This window comes from Macaca thibetana, chromosome 1 (assembly GCF_024542745.1).
Source record: "Macaca thibetana thibetana isolate TM-01 chromosome 1, ASM2454274v1, whole genome shotgun sequence".
In the NCBI taxonomy this organism is placed as follows: domain Eukaryota; kingdom Metazoa; phylum Chordata; class Mammalia; order Primates; family Cercopithecidae; genus Macaca; species Macaca thibetana.
The window spans coordinates 17,646,621-17,671,364 of NC_065578.1; the positions used below are offsets into that span (position 1 = coordinate 17,646,621).

Here is a 24,744-nt window from a genome sequence, read left to right on the forward strand (position 1 = left end):
GGCCAATGTCCCACCCTCTCTGTACCCCAGTACCCCTTCTATAAAGGGGCAGCAAGAATCTAGCAGCCTGTGCCCTAAGACCAGCACTTCCAGCCAGCTCAGGGGGCCCGGCTCAGCTCCTCCACCCCTGGGCACCCTGTCCAAGGGGCTGAGGCTGTCAGCTGGTCGCATTTCCAGGGAGGTGGAGTCACTCCAGGGGGCTCATCTTTGTCCTGCACAAGCTGCCATGGCTGAGTGCACTCCAGGGCTGGAGGAAGTGGCCTGGAATCTCCTTTCTGGGGCTTAGTCAATGCTTTCAAATAAGGGTCCTAAGGACTTTCGCCTTGAAAGGGTGACCAGGGTCCAGGTGCTTCTGGAGTTCTTCCCACCCCTCAGTGTTCACCTTTAGAGGGGAGTTCCCGCTCAAAACAAGTCTTCAGTCAGGAGGAGGAGTTGCCTTCCTGACCTTTCTGAGTCTTCTGTCTGCTTCTTCTTAGGTCACTAGAAGGCGTTCCTCTTGTCAGATTCCACTGGAAAATTAGGGCCCCTTTGCTGGACAAAGGTCCCCATCCACATGGCTGGGGAGCAGCCCCAACACACTGGGCCGCAGTAAAAGTTTCAAGAGATTGTGTGAGCCACAGATGAGCCAAAGGGGTGCTCCCAAGAGAAAAGATGCCTTTCAAAGTGGCTCCTACAGTCAGAGGCTGCTGGCCTGGGCCCTCCCAAATTCTTCTCCACACACACAGACAGCCCTTCTCCTTCAGCCATACGCTCCCCATCTTCCCTGGAGCTGCTCATCCATCAGACAGGAATGCCACCTCCAGGCTGGGTGGGAGGAATTAGGCTTTATGCACTTCAGGGGGTGGAAGCCACGCCGGAGCCAGCCTCCAATGCTGAAGTGGAGGGAACTGTGAATGGTGCTCAAAAATCTGCAGCGCATCAGAAACTTATGTAAAACTCCAACAAACTCCCCATAAATCTAATAACACTCAGCTCTCTGGTGTTTCGGGGTTGGGGGTGGTGGAAGCAGAGCCACACACAATTACTCGTTGTGCGCGTGCGTTACTAGAACACTGACTCTGGGGTTATATTTCCTGGATTGGAATCTAATCTTGGTCACTTACTGGTGATGCTACCCCAGGTGTCTGTGCCTTCATTTCCCCACCCATAGAGATAGGGACAGGATAGTGGAAGGTATTGAGATTGAGCTGGGACCATCCGCATAGAGCTGCATGAGAGCCAGGAGGGCGGGAGGTGCAGCGCCAGGAGGCAGGCGAGCTGCAGGGCAGTCTGGGCGATGGTGCCAAGGAGTGCGAGGCCCTGCGGAGCTCCAAGGAGAAACTTCGGGCCGCTGTGAAAAAGGCAGAGTGAGCACATCAGGTGGGGTGTCGTGGGGGGACCAGCCCTGAGTCCTCATGGAATCCCATCCCTGAAATCTAACTTCAACCCCAAGGTTCTGGCGAAATTGCCCAGATACGGATCCTCTGTCTCCTAAGCAGAGCCTGGCAACTGGCTCATTTTAGGAAGGTTTCCTCCCTGTTGATTGGGGAAAGGGGCAGAGGGGTAGCGGGCAGGGTTGGGTCCAGACTGAGACCCACCCGCCTCATCACCCTGGAAACCAGGTCCCCTCCTGGAGTCACTGGTCTACCCCTCCCAGCCGAGAGCCTGGGCCCCAGCCCCGGAGGGCTCAGTTCTTGGGAGAGGCCGCATAGGTGGGCAGTGCCTGACCCTCTCCAGGAACTGGAGGAGGCAGCTTTTGTGTAGAGCCACTGACTACTCCCAGGACCCAGGGCTGACCTCTGCCCTCTCCAGCCTGAAGCTTGCCAGTGAGGACAAGGAGCAGAAGCTGGAACTCCCAGAGGAGGCACGGACAGCCGTGGGCAAGGAGGCCAGGGAGCTGCGAACTGGGCTGCAGGAGCTGGAGCGCTCATGGCTGGAGGCTCGGCAGCAGCTGCAGGAGCTCCAGCATCAGGTACTCTCCCTGTGCCACCCCTTGCCCTGGGGATTGCTGTGAGTCCTAAGGCCAGTAGCTCCCCCTTTCTGGAATCACGTTTCCCCCTATGTAAAACCAGGGCCTTGAACTCTGACTCGCCCTCTCACCTAACCTTCGTGTGAATGGATGGGCTTTGAGCAGTCCTTGAATCCCTGAATCTGTGCAAAAGTCTGCGTGCATTTGTGTGCACGCTCAGGCTCACATTTCTCCAAGGAGAGGAGTTGGTGTCCTTGTCCAGTTCTCAAAGGAATCTGCGAACAACAAAAGGTACAGATTTCATGAACTAGGTCAGAGGTTGGCAAATTGTTTTTTTTAAAGAGCCCAAATGGTAAATATTTCCAGCTTTACCGGCCACACAGTCTCTGTTGCAGCTACTTGGCTCTGCCGGGGTAGTGAGAAAGCAGCCCCAAACAGCGCATGAACAGAGGGGTGTGGGTTCCAGTCACACTTTGTTTAGGGACCCTGAAATGTGAATTTTCTGTCATTTTCATGTGTCAAGAAATATTGTTCCTCCTTTAGAAAAGGCCATTCGAGACTTGGTTAGTTAGGAGGTTTTGTCTAAGAGAATGGGAAGGCGTTTAAGTGGTTTAGGCTGGGAAGTGACAGGGTCACATTATATTTTGAAAAACCACTCTGCCAGTTGTGCTGAGATTAGAGAGGCCATAAAGGGGATATGGGTAAACCACAAGAAGACTAGGTCAGTAGTCCCTCCACCCCCACTCCCCAGGTGAAGGTCGCCTGACTAGGGTGCTGATGGAACAGACAGAAGAGGACACATTCAAGGAAAATTTGGAAAGTAAAAACCAGTAGGACTTGCTGATGGATGGAATATAGGAGGGGAGAGGTAGATGATCAGGGATGTATCTTTGTTTGCTTATACAAGATAGATTCAGTTGCAATGAAATTGGTAATTGAAATTGATTTTAAATAATGGCACGACCTAAAGTTATGCAAACATTTGCCTTAGATAAAACACCAAGTTTTCAAAGTTTAGCTGGGTGGACGGCATGGCTTTATTTCCTATTTCTTGATATTTCCAATTCTTGTTTTTAAAAAAAAAAAAAGGTTTTCTTTTTCTCAAAGGCTTATTTCTGTGGAAGCCGATCTGCAGAATCTGTTACAAATTTAAATTGGAAAATAACTACAAGTGCCATTGACACGTTGGTTATTGTTTTTGCGAGTGACCTAAGGCCACCTCTCGAGGGAGCTGGGGGCTGCCTTCTGAAGCCTGCGGGTCTGCACCGCGTGCCCGGGCCTGGAAGTCAGACTCCGGGGCGGTGCGGCAGCGCGAGGCCTGCAGTGCTAAGCGCGGGGACGCTCCTGGCCTCTGAGGGGGTGTGTGTCCTGCCTCTTCAACCTGGCAGGGAGTGTTCAAGTGGGCGCGAAAATCAGCGATTTGCAGAGTGGAGGGCTGGTGCTTTGAAAGAGAGGCGGAGGGGAGGGAGGGATTTCCCCATCCCCGCTGCACTGGGTCCATCCCCTCGGTTACTCCTTTTCTCGGCCTGCGAGACCCCTAACCTGCTGGAACCGTCATGCAGTAGAAGCGGCCCGGTCCCTTTAAGACCCCGCCGCGCCTGCGCCTTGGGTTCTGACGCGATTCTGAGGAGCCAGTCGCGGGCGGGCGCGGGCGCGGGGCTGGTTGGCGGTTGAGACTGCGGCGGTACTGGGAGGGGTAGGTGAGGGTCGCGAGGCTGCCTGAGCTTCTGACTGAGCATGGCGCTTTTGGAACGCGGGACTGGCGACCTGCTGCGCCAGGAGCTGGGCCGAGGCGCGGCGGCGCGGCTACCGGCTGCCCTCTGGATGGGAAGTTACCGCGAAGTCCACCCAGCGTTTCCGAGGTGAGGACGCCCCGGCTGGGCGGGCGGTGAATCCGGGACTCGCGGGCGCACAGCTGGGTTGAGGCGCGGCGGTGGCAAGTTTTGTTGGGCGAGGGGTGGTGGGTGTGGGGGGTGCACGGCCGGGGCCTGAGTTCCCTGAGCTCGATTCTTCCCCTGCTGCTGCCGCCCGCAGCCCACCTCTGGTGCGCGCTGGGGAAGAAAGTCGCTGGCGGGTGTTCTGTGGCATCACGGGCGGTGGAGGGACGGAGCAGCTTCGGGGGCACGTCCTCCTATATCCTGTAGAGGACACTGACCCCGGACCCCACCTTCGAGTCCAGAAATCGGTTCCCTCTGCTTGCAAAGTTGGAGTCTTTATTGGCCTCCGGGATTCTGCTCCTGGCGGTGCCTCCAGGCTGGCGATGGGCAAGCCAGGTGTGCCAGGTCCAGGATGCACAAGAGGAGCGTTTGTGGCCATCACCGAATCACCTCATGACTAGCGGGGCAAGTCTCAAATTAACCGCAGGATTTCCAGTAGGATGGATTGTGGGGTTGGTGTTCGCACTGCAAAGAGTTGCTGTGATTTCCCTGTGTCTGTCTGTCTGTCTGTCTGGCTTCTTAGATCATCTCATTTGGCGTCCTTTCACTGAAGAGTTAACCGAGACGTTTGGCCTGGTTTCCTCGCTTTCCTCCTGTCTGTTGCTGCTAGAGCTGCTTTGGAAAAGAAGTCTTTTCTCAAGTGGTATCTTTTCTTTGGGTTACAGTGTTGTTCATCCTTTCTTTTTGTTTTTAAATTTTATTAGTAAAACTTCACCGGTGAACCGGAAGCTATTTTTCTCTATGCTGAAATGCTAGCTTTAAGATTTCTGAGAACTTTGTGTGAAAGAAATCTTTGAAAAGGTACTGAAGTATACAGAAGAAGTTGACTGTGTTAAAAGTGCAGGTGGTCCGGGCGCAGTAGAGCACACCTGTAATCCCAGCACTTTGGGACGCCAGGGTGGGTAGATCACTTGAGTCCAGGATTTCCTGACCAGCCTGGGCAATGTGGCAAAACCCTGTCTCTACTAAAAATACCAAAGTTAGCTGTGTGTGGTGGTGTGTGCCTGTAGTCCCAGCTACCCGGTAGGCTGAGGCGGGAGGATCACCAGAGCCCGGCTGAGATTGCAGTGAGCCATGATCATGGCATTGCACTCCGACCTGGATGGCAGAGTGAGACCCTGTCTCAAAAACAAAAACAAAAAGAAACCAAAAATCCAAAAAGGAATGAATTTTTACCAAGTGAGCCACCACAGATGAAGAAATAGAGCATGACTAGACTGGGGTCTATTTGTAGGAGTGGCATTGTTGGTTTCAGATGTATATAAATGATAAAACTTTAGTGTTACATATTGTTGAACATTTTCCCAAAATGGTTGAACCATTTAACAGGGATATTCTTGTTACCCCACGTCCTTGCTGATGCCTGGCAGTTACAAATGATTTTGCCATTCTTGTAGGGATGCAGTAACATATCAGTGTGGTTTCATTGAGATTGAGTATCTTCTATTATCATTTATATGTCCTGTTTTGTGAAGGGCCTGTTAAATCTTTTTATTCGGTTTTCACTGATATGCTTATTTTTCTGTTGATTTGTAATACTTTATTCTGGATACGCATCCTTTCTAGGATATATATGTATTGCGTTTCCCTTTTTTCAATCTGTAGCTTGCCTTTTTACTTTTTTAGTGGTGTTTTTTCATGAATGGAGATTCTCTTTTTTTGTTTGTTTTTGAGACGGGCTCTTACTCTGTTGCCCAGGCTGGAGTACAGTGGCACAATCACAGCTCACTGCAACCTTGACCTCCCAAGGCTTAGGTGATGTTCCTGCCTCAGCCCGGAAGTAGCTGAGACCTCCAGGGGAGCACCAGCACACTCAGCTCTTTTCTGTATTTTTAGTAGAGATGGGGTTTTGCCATGTTGCATAGGCTGGTCTGGAATTCCTAGGCTCAAGCGATACACCTGCCTCGGCCTCCCGAAGTGTTGGGATTATAGGCATGAGCCACTGCACCCGGCCTGAGATTCTTAATTTTAATGAAATTATACTTTATCAATCTTTTCCTTGATGGTTACTACTTTTTGTGTCCTGTTTAAGAAATCAATGCCTAACCTAAGAATATGAACACATTTTTGTGTGTTAGCCTTATAACAATTTTTTTTTAGTTTTTGCATTTTTTTTTTTTTTTTCAGACAGTGCCTCACTCTATTGCCCAGGCTAGAGTGTGGTGGCAGCATGTCAGCTCACTGCAACCTCCACTTCCTGGCTCAAGCGATCCTCCCACCTCAGCCTCCTGAGTAGCTGCCACTGTAGGCGTGCGCCACCATGCCTGGCTAATTTTCGTACTTTTTGTAGAGATGGGGTTCAACATGTTTGCCAGGTTGGTTTGAAATCTTGGGCTCAAGTAATCTGCCCACTTCAGCCTCCCAGAATGCTGGGGTTACAGGTGTGAGCCACCCCACTTGGCTATGATCACTGTTTACTACATGGATGTGTCTGCTTGATCCAGCAGCATTTATTGAAAAGACCATCCTTTTCCTTCTGCACCGTGTGGCACTTTTTTTCATAAATCGAATGACTGTATTGTCATCTGATTTCTGAAATTAGTGTGGGTCTGTTTCTGTTTCGGGATCAACCTGGGTAACATAGTGAGATCCCATCTCTACAAAAAATAAAAAGAGTAAATAAATGAATAACATTTAAAAAATAAGTGCGTAGAGCTGATGAAGTCATAGGTGATAATTTAAAAATGATTGTCTGTTTCTTGGCTACATACGGGTTTTGGTCATTCAGATGTGTTGGGCATTTGAGCAAAATGTATTAAATGAATTATATGGTGTTCAGAATGATTGCTAGATGTTCATTGTGAGTTGAATGAGATATAATTTGAGACTCACAGAGCTACAGTTTTCATTCTTTTATTTATTTATTTGTCTTTTAAAAATTTTTGCATCTTCCTGTCAAGGCAATAACTCTTTCATACTGAATTGTTCTTAGGTGTACTTAGTTCCCAGGAACGCTTATGGATTGCACCGAAATAAGTGTTCAGCCATTGAAAGGGGTCACGTGATGTGATGTAAATAATAGTATTCTACATAATAGTTTGAGGACACATCGAATATATATATATATTTTTTCTTGAGACAGTGTCTCGCTCTGTCACCCGGGCTGGAGTGCAGTGTTATGATCCTGGCTGTCTACAGCCTTGACCTCTCAGGCTGAAGCAGTCCTCCCACCTCAGCCTCCTTAGTGGCTGGGTCTACAGGAATGCACCACTATGCCCGGCTAATTTTCTATTTCTTTGTAGACAGGGTTTTCCTGTAGTGCCCCGACTGGTTACCAATTCCTGGGCTCAAATGGTCCTCCCACCTTGGCATCCCGAAGTGTTGGGATTACAGGCATCAGCCATCACACGTGGGCCATTTTTGTTGTAATAATTTTTATATTTTTCTAATTTAAAAGATTTACTAAAATGTCTTACAGCTGTTATTTATGAATATTCATTGTTGTTATGATGATTGTGTTTAATGTTATTTTCAATATTAGCTCCTGGAAATTAGAGATTTTGTCTCATTTATTCACCACTGTCTTCTCAATACTTGATCTTGCCTGGCATGAAAGAGATATTGAATCCATATTTGTTAAATGAATGAATGAATGAACATACTAATACCATATTCAGCAATCTCCAAGTATCACAGTTTTCACCATCTAACAAATAAAATAGCTTGTATAGAGCAGAGTCACAGTCAACCTGCCATAAGAGGAAATGTCAATGAAAAATAAACCTTTGTATGTGTAGCTGCTAAGATTTTGGGGCTTTTGTTACTGTAGCGTAACCTAGCGAAAGCTCAGCGAGACAGCATATAGAATATATGTGTACAGATAGACCAGATAGAGCAGTAGATGAGATTCCAAAGATAGTTCAGTAAGCATTAACTAACTACACCCACACTCTCTTAATTCCCTAACAGAAATAATCGAATTCTTGTTCACTAAGATGTGCCTCAAATATTACCTACTTTGTGAAAACTTCCCTGGCTACTCAAGTATTTAGTCAGGACTCTATTTTTTTCCCCCCAGGCTGGAATGCAGTGGTGCCATCATAGCTCACTAACCTCTAACTGAAGGCTGAAGGAATCCTCCTGCCTCAGCCTCCCGAGTAGCTGAGACTCCAAGTGTGCACCACCATGCTGGTCTAATTTTTCAGTTTTCATTTCCAGAGACGGGTCTTACTATGTTGCCTAGTCTGGTCAGGACTGTTGATTACATATGACAGAAACCCAACCAACTCTAGTTCCCCACCACCTTTCAAGCTGCTCTTCCTGGGTCTTCCCAGTCTCCGTAAATGGCAGCTCCATCCTTCAAGTTGCTGAAGCCCCAAATCTCAATGTTAACCTTGATTTCTCTCTTTTATCTCACAGGCAATCTGAAGGCAAATCCTGTTTCGACCCAGGCGAAGGTTCCTGGTGATCCAGGCTCTCACCAGCCGATTGTCCCTTCCTGTCTTCCTGAGGGTGTCTGGAGCTTCAGTGTTGTGTGCTCTTGGCCTCCACGCTGGGGTGCCACCGACTCCCACTGTCCAGGGCTTCCGGTGGACTCTCCGAGGCACTGATGCAGAAACTTCCCCATTCGGTGCACCAAGAGCAGCCTCACACGGTGTGGGCCGACATGAAGAGCTGCCAGATCCAACAGGTAAAAATCCCGAGGCATTGCCGGCTCGATGGGGTCAGAGAGTCCTCTTTGTATTGTGACTCAGATGTGAAGGGAAGATGCCAAGGTCCCTAAAGATCGCAGGGCCTTGCCTGGCATGAAACAGATATGAAATAAGTATTTGTTAAATGAATGAACAAATATTCCCAGCGTGTGCTGCCCACGACCTGCAGTGCCGTGGTCAGGTGGAAGTGATTTTACTTCAGGAGAGGACAGTGTTCTCTCCAGGACTTTTCCTCAGTAGCTAGATCTGCATCCCCCTCCTCACTCTTCCCCTCTCACCCCCCATTGTCTGCCCCCTTTTCTCTCTGTTTCCACCCTGCTGTCCCCTTACACCTGCTTTCTCCTCTTCAGCTTTCTTGGCTCATCCCCTCCCTGTCCCCCTGCATCCCCCAGGCTCAGGCCCCTACTCTCTCCTGGATGGGGAGATGTGTCTGGTTTTAGGCGGTGCCCTCTAGATGTGTCCAGGATGGGGAAACATGGCTCAGTTGACAGTATAATGGGTTAAAAGAGTGGCCACTTTTGAAGGCCTGTCCCATCTCCCATTCCAGAATCCTGTAGGACTTAGAATTTAGGGGCCACAGTGGAATTCTTGGTTCCCCAGGACCTTGTGGTGGATGCCTTTTTTCCCTGAGCTTTCATGGGGTGACTGTTAGGTAGCAGGCCCTGCTCTGGGCTAGAGGTCCCATAATGAATAAATCTCAGGCCACTACCCCACAGAACCCACCACTGCAGGCATTGAGAAGGGGAGAAAGAAAGAGGCATGATTTGTTTGTGTCCTTCTTACGTGGCCACCCACCAGGTCCTGGGGGAGTGGGAGCAAGTGCAAGGAGAGAAGTCCAGTGAGAAAGGCAAATGGATGACATCAGACCCGGGGGCTGAGGCCCCCAAATGCAGCCAGGTAGATTCTGGAGTCTCTGGCACCAGTGGGCGAGAGACAGAATGTTTCAGAGGAGGAGGAAGGGGTTGTACCCCATGGAAACAGTATATGATTTTACAGTAGTGCGTCTTTCTCTAATCACTAGTTCGCGTGTTCCTGTTAATGGAAAATATTGGTGGTGTAAGTTCCCCCGATGTTCTCATCTTCATGTATATTTGTTCCCTCCCTCCCTCCCTTTCTTCCTCCCTCCCTCCCTCCTTTCCTTCCTTCCTTCCTTACCTCCCTACGTCCCTCCAACTCTCTTTCTCTCTCTTTATTCTTTCCCTCCCGCCCTCCCTGCCTCCATCCCTTCCTTTCTCCTTCCCTCCCTCCCTTTCCTTTCTTCCTTTTTTCTTTTCTTTTTCTTTCTCTCTCATGCTCTCTCTTTTTTTTTTCTTTTTTGTTCTCCCTTCTATTTTGAGTCGATCACACTGTATTGAAACCCACGTTATTTACCAGAATCTCTGGAGCTGCTTCTGTGTTGCAGGCAGGGAGCTCATCCAGTGGCCCTTAGCTCCTCGCAGCGCCTCCTTTAATTTGTGGGTTCCACTGGGGCAGCTGCTGAGTCTCAGTGTTTTCTAGTCTTCACCAAGGTCTGCCCACCCAGATGGTTTGTACCTGTCCTTACCACAAACCTGCACTGTCTAGATTGCTGAGGCTGCTTCTCCCTAACTGATCTGCTGTTTTGCGGGGCACCCTAGGATTCGAGCTAAATGGCACAGGCCTGGAAATCTCCAACTGCTCTGACTCCAGGTTGGTGCACTTCAATGCCAAGTACTAACCACACAGGTACTAACTAACACTAACAGGATGCCACCAAAACCTTGATATGGGGCTGCTGCAACCTAATTTAAAAAAATTAATAGACATTATTATTATTATTATTTTTTGAGACAGAGTCTCGCTCTGTTGCCCAGGCTGGAGTACAGTGGCCAGATCTCGGCTCACTGCAAGCTCCGCCTCACGGGTTTAGGCCATTCTCCTGTCTCAGCATCCCGAGTAGCTGGGACTACAGGCGTCCGCCACCTCGCGTGGCTGGTTTTTTTGTATTTTTTAGTAGAGACGGCATTTCACCGTGTTAGCCAGGATGGTCTCGATCTCCTGACCTCGTGGTCCGCCCGCCTGGGCCTCCCAAAGTGCTGGGATTACAGGCTTGAGCCACCGCGCCTGGCCAATAGACATCATTTTTTAGAATAGTTATAGGTTCACAGAAAAATGGAGTGGATAGTACAGAGAATTCTCCTAGGCACCCCTGTCCTCCAGCACACAATTTCCCCTATAAGTATGTTGTATTAGTGTGGTCCATTCTTTCCAATTGATGAACCACTATTGATACATCATTATCAACTAAAGGCTATAGTTTACACAAGAGTTCATTCTTTGAGTTTCACAGATTATGGGTTTTGGCAATTACATAGTGTCCTAAATCCCCAATACAGCGTCATGCAAAATAGTTTCACTGCTGAAAATTCCCTGTGCTTCACCATTTTGTGCGTCCTCCTCTCTTCCAGTCCTGACAACCACTCATCATTTTACTACTTCTCTCTTTTTGACTTTCCAAGAATGTCCTAGAATTGGGCTCGTACAGTATGTAGGTTTCCAGACTAGCTTCTTTCTAGCATTATGTATTTTAAGTTCCTGCATGTCTTTTTATGACTTGATAGCTTGCTTTTTAGAATCACTGAATCAGATTTCGTTGGGCTACAACACAGTTTGCTTACGCATTCACTTGGTGAAAGACGTCTTGCGTACTTCCAACTTTTGGCAATTATGAATAAAATTGCTGTAACTACTTATGTGCAGGATTCTGAGTGAACTTAAGTTTTCCAGAGTGACTGTACCCTTTTGATTTCTACTAGCTATGGAGAGTTGTGGTTGCTCCTCATCTTTGAGAGCATTTGGTGTGTTCACCTTTTTGCATTTTAGCCATTCTAATAGGTTTCCACTGATATCTCATTGTTGTTTCAGTGTGCAATTCCCTAACGCCAAATGATTTTGAGCATCTTTTTCATATACTTATTTGCCATCTGTATATCTTATTAATGAGGTGTACAGATATTTCACCTATTTTTTTTTTCTTTTTTTTTTTTTGGCTTTGTGTTGTTTAGTTCTCAGAATTCTTCATATATTTTGGACAGCAGTTTTTCCATCAGATTATTTTGTAAATATTTTCTGCCAGTCTGTGACTTGCTTTTTCCATTCTCTTAACAGTGTCTTTCACAGAGCAGAAGTTTTTAATTTGAACGAGGCTCCACTTAATTTTTTTTCATTAGTAGATTGTGCTTTTTGGTTTTGTATCTAAGAAGCCATCATCGAACCCAAGATCCCCGAGACTTTCTCCGATGTTATCTCCTAGGATTCTTATGGTTTTGCACCTTACATTTACATGTGAGATTTATTTTATAAAGGGTATAACACGCATACCAGGATTTATTTATATATTTTTTGCATGTGGTTATCCAGCTGTTGTAGCACCACTAGTTGGAAAGGGTAACTTCCCTGCTTTAAGTTGTCTCTAAACCTTCATGGAAGATCAATGGACTGTAGGTAGGCCTGTTTCTGGGCTCTGTATTCTTTTCCATGGATCTATTTGTGTGTGTGTTTTCTCTTTTCACCAGCTTCACACTATTTAGGTTACTGTAGCTTAATGTAAGTCCTGAAGTTGGTAGTGCCAAACCTCAGGGGGGTTTTCAGAACTTCATCTTGAGAACCTGGTTGAGATCATTGTAGTAAACTTAGAAATATGTCAGATTCCCCCTTAGTCTGAAATCTCAAGGAGTTTTTAATGCGCTAACCAGGCCACCCTCAGCTTCTAGTGATCTGTCAATACCATTTAAGTTCTTCTCCCACTTGCTGTCCCCAGTAACTTCTCTTCCTGTGAGCTCTGACTCCTTGTGTGTTTGCCTGTCTTTCTCATTTTTAGGGTGGCAGTTTTCCCTGTGACTTCAATTCTCTGGTCCACCCTAGAAGGGTTGACTTTCAGTTCCTTCAGCCTTTTGCTAGCTGTGAGGACGAGTGATGACTGCCTAGCTCTTTCCATGTTGGACTAGAAACCCAAAAGTTCGTTTAAAGAATGACTTGTTATAAAAGTCACCCGTTGTCAACATACGACTCAATGATTTCAGCTGATTTATGGAATTGTGCAGCCATCGGCAGAGTTTCTACTTCAGCACATTTTGTCGCTTCCCCAAATTCCCTTGAACCTCTTTGTAGTCATTTCCTAATCCCTGGTCCCCATGACTGGGTCTGAATAGAATGAATATTTGGAAAGCAGACTTCATTGTATTTACATTTTCATGTGTTTGGGACTTTATATAGTGGACTATTGTGTTCATTTTGTGACAAGTAGAGAAGAGATTGCGTTCTAGGGATGGTTTTTTTGGGAAACATAACAGTAGTCCTGTTTATGGCTCTCCTTGAATTGGTTCATCTGTGTTGGTGACCGGTATTTGCTACCAGACCTTGTCTGGTGAGCAAAAGAAAAGCAATTTTAAAAAATCTGCTATTAAAATCGAGATGATACATTTTCACATAATAATATGTGGAGTTAAGTAATGAACCATCTTTATTAATTAATTAATTTATTTTTGAGATGGAGTTTTTGCTCTATTCCTCGGGCTGGAATGCAATGGCGTGATCTCAGCTCACTGCAACCTCCACCTCCTAGGTTCAAGTGATTCTCCTGCCTCAGCCTCCTGAGTAGCTGGGATAATAGGCGCCCGCCACCATGCCTGGCTAATTTTTGTGTTTTTAGTAGAGACGAGCTTTCTCCATGTTGGCCAGGTTGGTCTCTAACTCTTGACTTCAATTGATCCACCTGCCTTGGCCTCCCAATATGCTACGATTACAGACATGAGCCACAGCTTGACCTCAGCCATTTTTATTCTTTCAGAAATGTGATTGATAACAGTAAAGCCGCACTCCCCACGTGCCTGAAATATCCCTCATTGTCTTCTTCAGGTGGCAAGGGCTCTGGAACAGCCACATAAAGGTGAGGACAATTTTTTTTTCATTGATTGATTGGTTGGTTGATTTTTTTTCTGTTAGAGGGGTTAGCATCCATGTATCTGAAATTGAAATTCAAGAGGAGAGACAGACACCTGTACTAGTTTTCTCTTGCTGCCAATGATCACATTACCACAAATCAGTGGTTTGAAACCACAGAAGTCTGGAATGAAGTGGCCGGGTTCTCTGATCAGAGTCATGTGAGGCTAAAATCCAGGAATGGGCTGGCTGTGTTTTTTTAAAATCCCATTTAAAACATCCACACCAGATGTGGATGAGGCTTCTGAGGGTGTCCGTTAAGTACAGATCTTTGACATAATTCCCTTTCCTCCGTCGACCTGTGAAACTGAACGAACAGCTTATCTGCCCCTAATGTGAAATGACGGGACAGACACGGAATAACAACTACAGTGATTCTAGTTCAAAATGAGGGAACAAGGAAGGGATAAAGAAGTCACTGACCCACAGTTGTTTGGAAATGGAGCTGGGCAAAATCCAGCAGGAGTTTTTAAACTAGGATCCACAGCCTGGGACCGACCCGCTGTCCTGTGAGTCTTTGCCTCTGGGCTCTCTGCACTGCATTTCTTGAGACCATGATTATTCATCTCTTTTCTCACACTCTTTTGTGTATGGCTCCTATTGCACTGAAAATGTTTTTGAGATTCATCCGTGTTGTTTTGTGTGTCAGCAGTTTGTTCCTTTAGGCTTTCCATGGAATGAATGTATCAGTTTATTGATCCATTGTTGTATTGACAGATGCTTGAATGTTTCCAGTTTTTCCTATTATGAATTAAAGTGCTATGAACATTCTTATATAAATCATTTTCTGGACATATGTTTTATTTTCTCTTGGATAAATGCTTAGGAATTACTGAGTCATAGAGTAGGTAGTTGTTTAGTTTTGTAAGAAGATGCCAGACATTTTTCCCCAAAGTGTTTATACTATTGTACATTCCAAGCCTTAATGTATGAAGGTGAGAAAGCTTTTGCTACTTCCAAAGAGGCCTGTCTATAGACATGTAATTTTTTCTAACTGGAGACAGGCTGATGACTTCAGGGACATGAGCATGGGATACAGGACACCTGTCATGACCACCAGCATGAAGTTGGGATTCAGGAAGGAGGTGAATCGTATAAGGAATCCTGGGACCAGCATGAGCTTCTGTCAGGGCACAAAGGGCACTGAAGTGAACAGGGCATAGGGGGCCCTGGTGTCATAGTAAGAAAGCATCTCATTGGTAAATGAGACCTTTACCCTTGGGGAGGTAAATAAATTCCTTGTTCCTTCTTGGTTACCCCTGAAGATAAGGATGGCCAAACAAAATAATATCATGTCTGCAGAAAGTCAGATCTTGGTAAGATTTACTGGTAGGGAATCCAATGTTAATGCCAAGAAGCAGCGGCCAGTTGGGATCCAGTGTGAGCCTGTGGATCAAGGTGCGTACTCAAACACAGAGAGCTTTTTGAAAGATGTTACCAGTGGTTTTTCCAGGGCAGAGATGGGTCCTCTATCTTTCTCTCTAACCTAGCCCATATGCTTAGCTGAGAAGGTTTCTTCATGTCACTTTAAATGATGATGTCCCTGTTCAGCAATTTTCTAAACATTCTTTAGACAGGAATTTTATGGGCATTCTCTATTGCATTAAGCTTAAATTTAAAGCATCTTATGGTTTTATTGCAAAGTGTCGCCTTGTTTCCTTTTTAAGATGATACAATTTATAACATGTAAGTTTGCTTGTTAAAAAAAAAAAGAAAGAAAGAAAGAGGGAGGTAAGGAGGGAGGGAGAGAAGAAAGAAAATCAAAAATATTTATGTATGGCAAGTACACCAAAAATTACAAAAAATTGCTTTAAGAAATTATGAAAGAACTAAATTAGTGGGGAGATAAACCTTGTCATGGATCAGAAGAGTTATGTTTAAAAAGTCAGCTTTTCATCAGTTGATTTCCAGATCCAATGCAATTCTAATAAAAATTGCAAGCAACATTGTGGTAGAAAATTACAAGTTGATTCTACTATTTATATGGTAATGTCAGTGATCAAGAATAATAAAGGAGCAATATTATAAGAGAATAATGGTGAATGAATTCACTACCTATTTCCAGAATTACTCTGCAGCTATGAAAATCATATGTTTTGTTGGAAAAAAATATATATATATCAGTGGAAGGAAAGAGAGTATCCAGAAATAGATACTCACATATATGTCTAATTAATGATTCTTAGGACATATGTATGTATACAAACGTGTGTGTGTATAGACACACACACACACACACACACACACACACACACACCTTTTTGAAGATTACGTATCATTATGTCCAAATAGGGAACATTAAGAGAACATAAAAGGAAACTACAATATAGGAGATATCATATTTATCTCCAACAAAGGGTTTTTTTAGAGTGTGTGTATATGTGTGTGTGTGTGTGTGTGTGTGTGTGTATGTATATGTATATAGCACTCTGATTAAAGCATAATGAAACAGTTTCTCTAAAGACTTGAATAGATACTTCAGAAAAGAAGATACATGAATGGTCAATTAGCATTGGAAAAGATGCTCTACTGTTTAGTCATCAGGGAGATCAATCAATACAACAATGAGATACCAGTGCATATCCATGAGAATGGCTAAAATTTAACAGGCTGAAAGTAGCACATGTTGGTGAGGATATAAAGCACTTACAAGTGTTATACTTGTAGGAGTGAAAAACGGTATGACTCCTTTGAAAGTCTAACAGTTTCTTAGAGGTTAAACATACACAAATCAGATGGACAGTCCTTCGATTCCTAGGAATTTACATACTATGTCTGCACAACTATCTGTGTGTGTTTCCAGACTAAACTGAGGGGCGGGCTGCTATGTCTGGTGGCCCAGCAAGGAGATGCAGATGAACTGGGGAGGAAGAGAGTTTTTACTTCTGCAACTGGTTACAGGGAAAAGGCCTGGAAATTATCACCACACCAACTCAGAATTACAAAGCTCTCCTGAGCTTATGTGCCTTCTAAGCTATATGTGTATATGGAAGTTGCATTCATCTAAATACATAAGTGATTAACTTCTTTTAATCTAGAACTAAGTTCTGAGTCCTGAAGACCTTCCTCTGGAGCCTCAGTCAATTCACTTAATCTAAATGGGTCTAGGTGCTGGGGACCCTTATCCTGTCTTCTGCTAAATCACAGAGGTTTGGGGAGTTCCTTCAGACCTCCAATAAACTTGTTCGTGGAGGCCTGGGGAGTTTCTTCAGACCCGCAATAAAACTTGTTTAATGCTAAATGACCCCTTTAAAAGTGCCTTTGTAATTTTGTCATGCTTTAAGGCTCAGGAAAATCCTAGGCAAAACTCTTGGTGGGCTTTTGTTACATTCCAGCCTTTGTATAAGGGCACTGGCTTTTTGTTTGTGTGTTTGTTTCCTCTTAATATTTGATTGGACCACTCAGTTGGTATGAAACAGTTGTCAGGAGGCCTGTGGTAGTGAGACCTGGCCTGCCATGTGTGGATGCTCATGGTAGTTTCTTCATACTAGCCCAAACGTGGAGGATAGAAATGTCCAATAACAGGTTTTGAAAGGATAAACAAATATGGTATAGCCACACAAAGGAATACTACTTAGCAATTACAAGGCATGAACTCTTGATGCAAATACTCATATGGATGGATTTTAAAATTACGTTGATGCATGAAAGAAGGCAGACACAAAAGAACACAGGTATAATTTCATTTATAGAAAATAGTTAAAAAGGAAATGGACCTGAAGTGGCAGCGGCTCCTTGGGGCCGAGGGTTGAAAGACTGATGAACTGCAAAGGGGTCCAAGAAACTTTGGTGTGTAGGGAAATTCCTCTATCTTGGTTGTGGCAGTAGTTCCATTAGTGTATGCATTTGTAAACATGCATTGAATTACACATTTTAAAGTGATGCAATCTGTTGTACCTAAATTATAACTTAATAACATTGATTTCATCATCTTAATTTCTCCATACTAGCAATTAGCAGCTAGAAAATGAAATGCAATAAAACATAATAGAGATTAATAGCCGGAATCATTACATGCTTAAGAATATATGCAGTGAAGCAGGTACAAGGCCCCTAAAAGCAATTGGTGAGAAAAATGAAAGAAGGCTAAATAGAGAAATATATGTCATTTTCATTGATTGGAAGATTCCATGTTGTTAGCGTATTACATCAACACAATTCTGATTGCTATTTCTAGTAGGAGATTTTAAGGAAATTTAAAAGCTAATTTCAAAATGTATTTGAAAATCAAAGAACCTAGAATAGGCAAGTTGGTCTTGAAGAAGCAATAAGTTGAAGGACTTACTCTGCTAGATTTCAAACCTGATATTAAAGCTACAGTAATTTTAAAACGGTAGTACTGGTGTAAGTATTCATAAATATATCAAAATAAAAGAATACAGACTCAAACAATACGCCCACATATGAAGTTATTTAATTAGTAGAATCTTTTTTATTCATAAAAACATCCCTCAAAACAAAAAAGTTTTCCAACCACACACAGGAGGAGTATGAGTAGGGGAAGGTGTCTGTCCATCTGTCCCTGGCCCCCACCCATGTGGTTTTGGCAGCAATGAGGGGTGTGGGGTAAGGGCTCCCAAAATTAAAATGGTATATGTGTGTATGAGAAGGAAAGGGGGGCAAACTGTGGGGAGCAGTGGAGGGGAAGGAACAAAGGAGGTCAGTACTGGGAAGGCTGAAGGAGGGAGGACATTTCATAACATTTATTGTTGGTGAAACTGCCGTGGACACCTTCTTTGCCCATCAGCAGGCCTAGCGTCTTGGCAGTCATGGTGCCGGTGACATTGAAGGTGGGGGCTCCACCGATGCTCTTCGTTTGAAGATCCACAGTCAATTCCCCATCCTGCAGCAGTGAGTCCGGGACCACAGTACATTTCTAGCCCCCAGTGTCAGCCCATTCACAAAAAAGCTTGACCGGTCTTTGCCAACCAGGACACCAAGCTCAGCTGACGTGATGTTCATAAAGGTTTTCCCTGGGATGGTGGCCCAGATGGAGGGCGAGTCCTTGTTGCCCACGATGGCCGCGTCCTAACAGGTCCGGTCCGCCAGGAGGCTGTGGATAGAGGCATCCGCCTGGCCGTTGTGCTGCTGGGGGGGCTCCTCTGGTCGCTGCTGCTGGGGCCGCCTGGGCTGGCGGGCAGGGGAGGCGGAGAGCTCGGGGCAGGCGCTGCCGTCTTCACCATGGCTCTGCTAGCTGTGCAGCGGCCCTCGCACCGCCCTATATATATAATATATATATAATACTATAAGTTCTAGGGTACATGTGCACAATGTGCAGGTTTGTTACATAGGTGTACATGTGCCATGTTGGTTTGCTGCACCCATTAACTCGTCATTTACATTAGGTATTTCTCCTAATGCTATCCCTCCCCCAGCCCCCCACCCCAGGACAGGCCCTGGTGTGTGATGTTCCCCGCGCTGTGTCCGGGTGTTCTCATTGTTCAGTTCCCACCCGTGAGTGAGAATGTGGTCGCACCGCCACTTCTAAATGTTTTAAAAACAAAGTCGCCAATGCCCTTCATTGGGGAAATGAAAGACTTTTAAGTAAAACGATTTTGAGTGAAATAATATTTGTTGTTTTAAAAAGTTAATATTAACAACCACTCTCCATCATACTTTGAAATTAACTTAACATGTGAAAATTCAAATTAGAAACCTTGTAAAGGAAAATGAGAAATAGTTTCATGAACTTGAGATAGGAAAATATTTCTTAGACTAGATACTGTAGCACTCACCGCAATAAGAAATCAAGTGAATTGCACTTCATTTTTAAAAACCTTCTGCTTATTATGTTGTTGTTTAACAACTTAAAAGCTATCTGTAGACCAGAAATAGCAAATAATTTTAATATAGCAAAAAAATATATATTTGAATGGACGCATTCAAAATATATAAAGAACTCCTATAGATTACAAAGAAAATGACAAACACCCCAGTAATAAATGAACATAAAAATCTGAGAAGATATTTCCCATAAGAAGATGTCTAACTGAACATTAAGCGTGAGAAAACCAACATAGGATATCACTATACACCTGGTAGAATGGCTATAATTTAAAAGACCAAAAATATTAAGTGTGTGGGAAAGTAGAGCAACGGGAAATGGCCTACATCTTTCATAGCAATGTAAAGTACTACAATTACTTTGCCATAGTCTGGGTCTATTTTCTTCCCATTCACCAAGCAACTCCATCCCCAGCTATAGATACCCAGGAAAATAAGTACGTATCTTCACAGAAATAATTGTATGAGAATATTCATAGTTACTTATACGCAGTAGCCAACAACTAAACCTGTCACCCATCAGAAAAATGGATCTCAAATTGTGTGATAATCATGCAATCAATAGGATATAACTTGGCCAAAACAAAGTGAAACAAGGGAAAAACACAAAGAAATTAGTGTCATATATAACCACCTGAGTAGGAGAAGTGAAAACAAGAGAACATAGTAAATGATTCCATTTGTTTATTTTTTTGAGATGGAGTCTCACTCTGTCCCCCAGGCTGGAGTGCAGTGGCACGATGTTGGCCTCTGACTCCCGGGTTGAAGAAATGTTCCCTGCCTCAGCCTCCCAAGTAGCTGTGATTACAGGCACCTGCCAGCGCGTCTGGCTAATTTTTGTATTTTCCATAGAGACAGGGTTTTGCTGTGTTGGCCAGGCTGGTCTTGAACTCCTGACCTCAGGTGATCTGCCCACCTCAGCCTTGCAGTCTTGGGATTACAGGCATGAGGCACCAGGCCCAGCCAAAATGATTCCATTTTTATGAAGCACATGGTCAAGCAAAATTAATCTGTGGTGGCTGCTCTAGTTTAAATATTAGTCCCCTCCAAATCACATGTTTAAATGTGGTCCCCAGTGTTGGAGGTGGGGGTTAATGGTAGGTGTTTGGGTCATGGGAGCGGATCCGTCATGACTAGATTAATCCCCGCCCTGGGAGAAGGTAGTGAGTGAATTCTCTCTTAGCTCCTGTAGGAGCCGGTTATTAAAAAGTGCCTCTCACCTTTACTTGCTGTCTTTTGCTTCCTCTCTCACCATATGATCTCTGCACACTCTGGTTGCTTTTCACCTGCTGCTGCAAGTGGAAGCAGCCTCAGGCCCTCATGAGGAGCAGATGCGGGTGCCATGCTTCTTGTGCAGCCTGCAGAACTATGAACAAAATGCACCTCTTTTCTTTATAAATTACCCAGCCTCTGGTATTCCTTTCTAGCAGGACAAAGAGACTAAGGCAGTGACAACATCCAGAATATATTCTTCATTTAGGGGATGAGCATTGACTGGCAAGGACCACATCAGAACTTTGTGGCATGGAGGAAAATGTTCTCTGTCTTTAACTGGGTGTTATTATACAATGTATAATTATATTAAAATGTGTTAAGCTGTACTTTTAGGTTTTTTGCAGTATACTCTATGCAAATTATACCTCAGTGAAGAACTGTTAGCATACAACAAAGAGAGAGAGAGAAACACTCAAAAATTGAAAATTGACAGAAAATAGGTAACAAATATTTAGCCTGGAAATAAGAGGGATCCATTGAGAAGAAACCAAAAGCAGTGGAATAGAACAAAGATTTAAAAAAGTATAATACAAAAGAGTTTTAAATTTCAAAGTTTGAAATGGTATTAAAGTGGCACACTCTTTCCTTGGGAAAATCAAGTGAGAACCATAAACTCTGAGACGAATTCCAGCAAAGGTATGTAAATCAGTTTGATCTAATGGTACAAGAGTAGCTTTGAAGGCCAAAAGGAACTGGTTTCTAATTCTTATTCCTCTCCTCACTACTTTTGTGACCTAGGGACATTTTCCAATCTTTCTGAGTTTGTTTTTTCATCAGGAACAGGATAATACCTAAGTGACAGGCTAGTTCATAGATTTAAATATGATCGCATGGCAGCAGACATGAACTATAATTAATTGTTAAGAATATATTTACACTGAACTCTCCTTTATCCATGTGAAAATTGTAGACAAACAACAATTGACAAAGGATAGACAGAATGTTCTAAGATAAATATTATTCCTTTGTTTCTGGAAAGAAGTCACACATATAGTAAAAATAATTAGAGAGGACCTAGTTCATATTGAACAATCTTCCCCAAACCCTGAAACAGGTCTACTTTCTAACACCAGAGATGTCTTGACTGAGTCCAACCCCTGGAATTTCCTCTGTCTGGAATAGACAGAGGAAGTTTGCTCCAGCCTTAGAACAGCATGGACTGGCAAGTGTTCTCAGAGAGGCTCTCAGCTTCAACTCTAAAGGGCCTGAGGAGTATGTGCAAGTGGGTCGGGTTAAGGCCAAGCTGAACCACACGACCAGGGCTCTCACCAGCGCCAAAGTCAGTGGAAGGATATCAGTCCCCAGAGCTCTGCTACAGGCCATGGATGCTCCATGGAGGGGTGGTGAGCCTATGAATAACAATCAGGAGAAACATCGGTAATGGACAGGAGGCATAAATAAACCATGTCCACCCTTCTCTACAATCCAGGAAAGTTCTCCTTCAAAAAACGATGTCTTGAAGAAAACAGGTACAAATCTTTGTGACTTTGCATTAGACATTTTTTAAGTAGGCACAAACAATCCAAAAATAGATGGAGAAATGGACTTCATTAAAATAATAACTTATATGCTTCCAAGGACAGTGTCAAGGAAGTGAAAAGATAATCCACATAATGGGAGAACTATTTCCAAATTATATATTTGACATAGGTCTAGTACCTAGAGTATATAAGGAATTCATATAACAGAGCAAAAAATGACAAACAACCTAATTTAACAATGGGAAGAAAGCTGTGAGTAGAGGTTTCTCTAAGGAAACACACAAATGGCCAAGAAGCACATGCTAAGATGTTCAATGTTTTTCATCATTAGGAAAATGTAAATTTAAACCAAAATGAGATACCACTTCACACCCAGTACTATGACTTAAGAAAAAAATAAAGACAATATATGTTTGGAAAGTTATGGAGAATATGGAATTCTCATATGTTACTGTTGGGAATGTAAAATGGCATAGCTACTGAATTTGGTGAACAGTGTGTGAGTTCCTCAAAAAGTTTAACAACAACAACAAAAAAGTTAAACATAAGGTGACATATGATGCAGCAGTTGCACTCCTAGGCTTATAACCAAGAAAATGAAAAACAGGTGTTCACTCAAAAACTTGTACAAAGCTGCTCATAGCAGCATTATTCTTAATAGTTAAAAAGTGGAAACATCTTAAACCACCATCAGTTGATGAATAAACAAAATGTGGTGTAACCATATAGTGGCATATTATTGGGCCATAAAAGTTCATGTACTGATGCAGGTTACGAAGGATGAAACTTGAGAACAGTATGCTAAAACACAGATGAAAAATGCCACAGTTTGTTATTCCATATAGAGGAGGTGCCCAGAACAAGTACATCTCTATCTAGAGAAAGTAGATTAGTGGTTGTCAGAGACAGCAAAAAGGGGGGAATTGAAGAGTGACTGCCCGTAGGTACAGGCATGGTTTTTGGCATTATGAAAATATTCTGGAATGAGGTAGTGGTGATGGTTGTGAAACTTTTGAAATATGGTAAAAGACTGAAATGTGTGGTTAAAATGGTGAATTTTGTGATATATGAATTATACTATAGAAATAATGATAACAGTAATAAAGCAAAGTGTCTTTCCACATCTCCATGTCCTGTATTTTCTTTTTTTTTCTTTTTTTTCTTTTTTTTTTTGAGACGGAGTCTCGCTCTGTCGCCTGGGCTGGAGTGCAGTGGCCTGATCTCAGCTCACTGCAAGCTCCACCTCCCAGGTTTACGCCATTCTCCTGCCTCAGCCTCCCGAGTAGCTGGGACTACAGGCGCCCGCCACCGCACCCGGCTAGTTTTTTGTATTTTTTAGTAGAGACGGGGTTTCACGGTGTTCGCCAGGATGGTCTCGATCTCCTGACCTCGTGATCCGCCCGTCTCGGCCTCCCAAAGTGCTGGGATTACAGGCTTGAGCCACCGCGCCCGGCCCCATGTCCTGTATTTTCATTAAAAAAAAAAAAAAAAAAAAAAAAAAAAAAAAAAAAAAACATTTCAGGCCAGGCTCAGTGGCTCACTCCTGTAATCCCAGCACTTTTGGAGGCCTAGGTGGGAGGATCGCTTGAGGCCAGAAGTTCAAAACCAGCCTGAGCAACATAGCAAGACCTTGTCTCTATGAAAAATAAAAAAATTAGCCAGAAATGCTGATGTGCGCCTAGAGTTCCAACTACTTGGAAAGCTGAGGTAGGAAGATCGCTTGAGCCCAGGATTTCGAGGTTGCAGTGATCTATAATCACCGATGCACTCCAGCCTGGGTGATAGAGCAAGACCCTGTCTCAAAAAGGAATGAAAAAAAGAAAGAAAAAAAAAAAGCATTCACTTTAATAGTAAGTGACCAGAATGTGATGCTGGCAGCATGTTGTGAGGAAATGTATTAGATGAAAGAATTTAAATTCCAGAAGTTTTCCTTTTTTTCAGAAATGAGGTAGTTCAGTGCTATCAGTGGGTACCCAAATTGAGTGCACAAATCTAAGGTTTGTGCTTCAACTTCAAAAACTCAAACTAATAACAAACTTGGCCTTATGAGAAATCATAAGTATTTTTCTATTTCCATGAGAATGTAATCTCAAAACAGGAATCAGAAAAATATTAAGTCCAAGGCATAACACGTAAACCATTGCTCGTATTTATTCTTTCTAAATAGAGCAAAGTGTAAAATCATCTCCATAAAACATACACTGTGGTTATAAAAAGGCAAAAGTCTTAGTGAGAATCATTGGTATTCCATAGAAGAGTGAATTAAACACAGCCAAGGGAAGACCCAAGTCTCATACTTCTCTTGTATATTCCAAAGTTTCAGGGAAATTCCAGGTGATAGAGGTTATTTCCCATAATGTTAAAGCAAGGTTTCAGACACTTGAGAAATTTGGTCCCAGTCCTCTAGGAGGGCACACCTCTGTCCTGGGTAATAATCCAGGTATGTATATTCTTCCTGTGACTCATTCTGGTCATTCTTCTAGCATCACAAAAACCAAAAAATGGAAATATGTCCACATACATGCTTTGCTATCCCTCTTCTTCAGGTTTCTTACCTGTTACGTATGGATAATAGCATTACCTTAAGGATTATGGTGAAGATACAACGTCCAAATATGAGCACAGTTTTGAGCAAAATGCCTTGTATGAATTGGTCAGTGAATATCTACTAAATAATTATGTGAATATTTACTGAATTATGTGGATCC

General features: G+C 43.8%; 1 protein-coding gene and 1 pseudogene across 50 annotated transcripts in view; one reads left to right on the forward strand and one right to left on the reverse strand.

Moving 5' to 3' along the window:
* The window catches only part of LOC126954288 (neuroblastoma breakpoint family member 3-like), a 159,572-nt gene that overhangs the window by 104,660 nt on the left and 30,168 nt on the right, over positions 1-24,744 (forward strand). Inside the window, exons 1-5 of one of the 50 annotated variants that reach the window (XM_050790029.1) lie at positions 3,726-3,810; positions 4,409-4,525; positions 8,245-8,515; positions 13,345-13,443; positions 24,583-24,689. The exons of the other annotated variants lie outside the window; for them this stretch is intronic. The gene's annotated coding sequence lies outside the window, so the exon portion shown is untranslated. Of the gene's footprint in view, positions 1-3,725; positions 3,811-4,408; positions 4,526-8,244; positions 8,516-13,344; positions 13,444-24,582; positions 24,690-24,744 lie in introns of those variants that run through there. 50 annotated transcript variants of the gene reach the window in all.
* LOC126951243 (profilin-1-like) lies at positions 17,646-21,878 on the reverse strand (annotated as a pseudogene).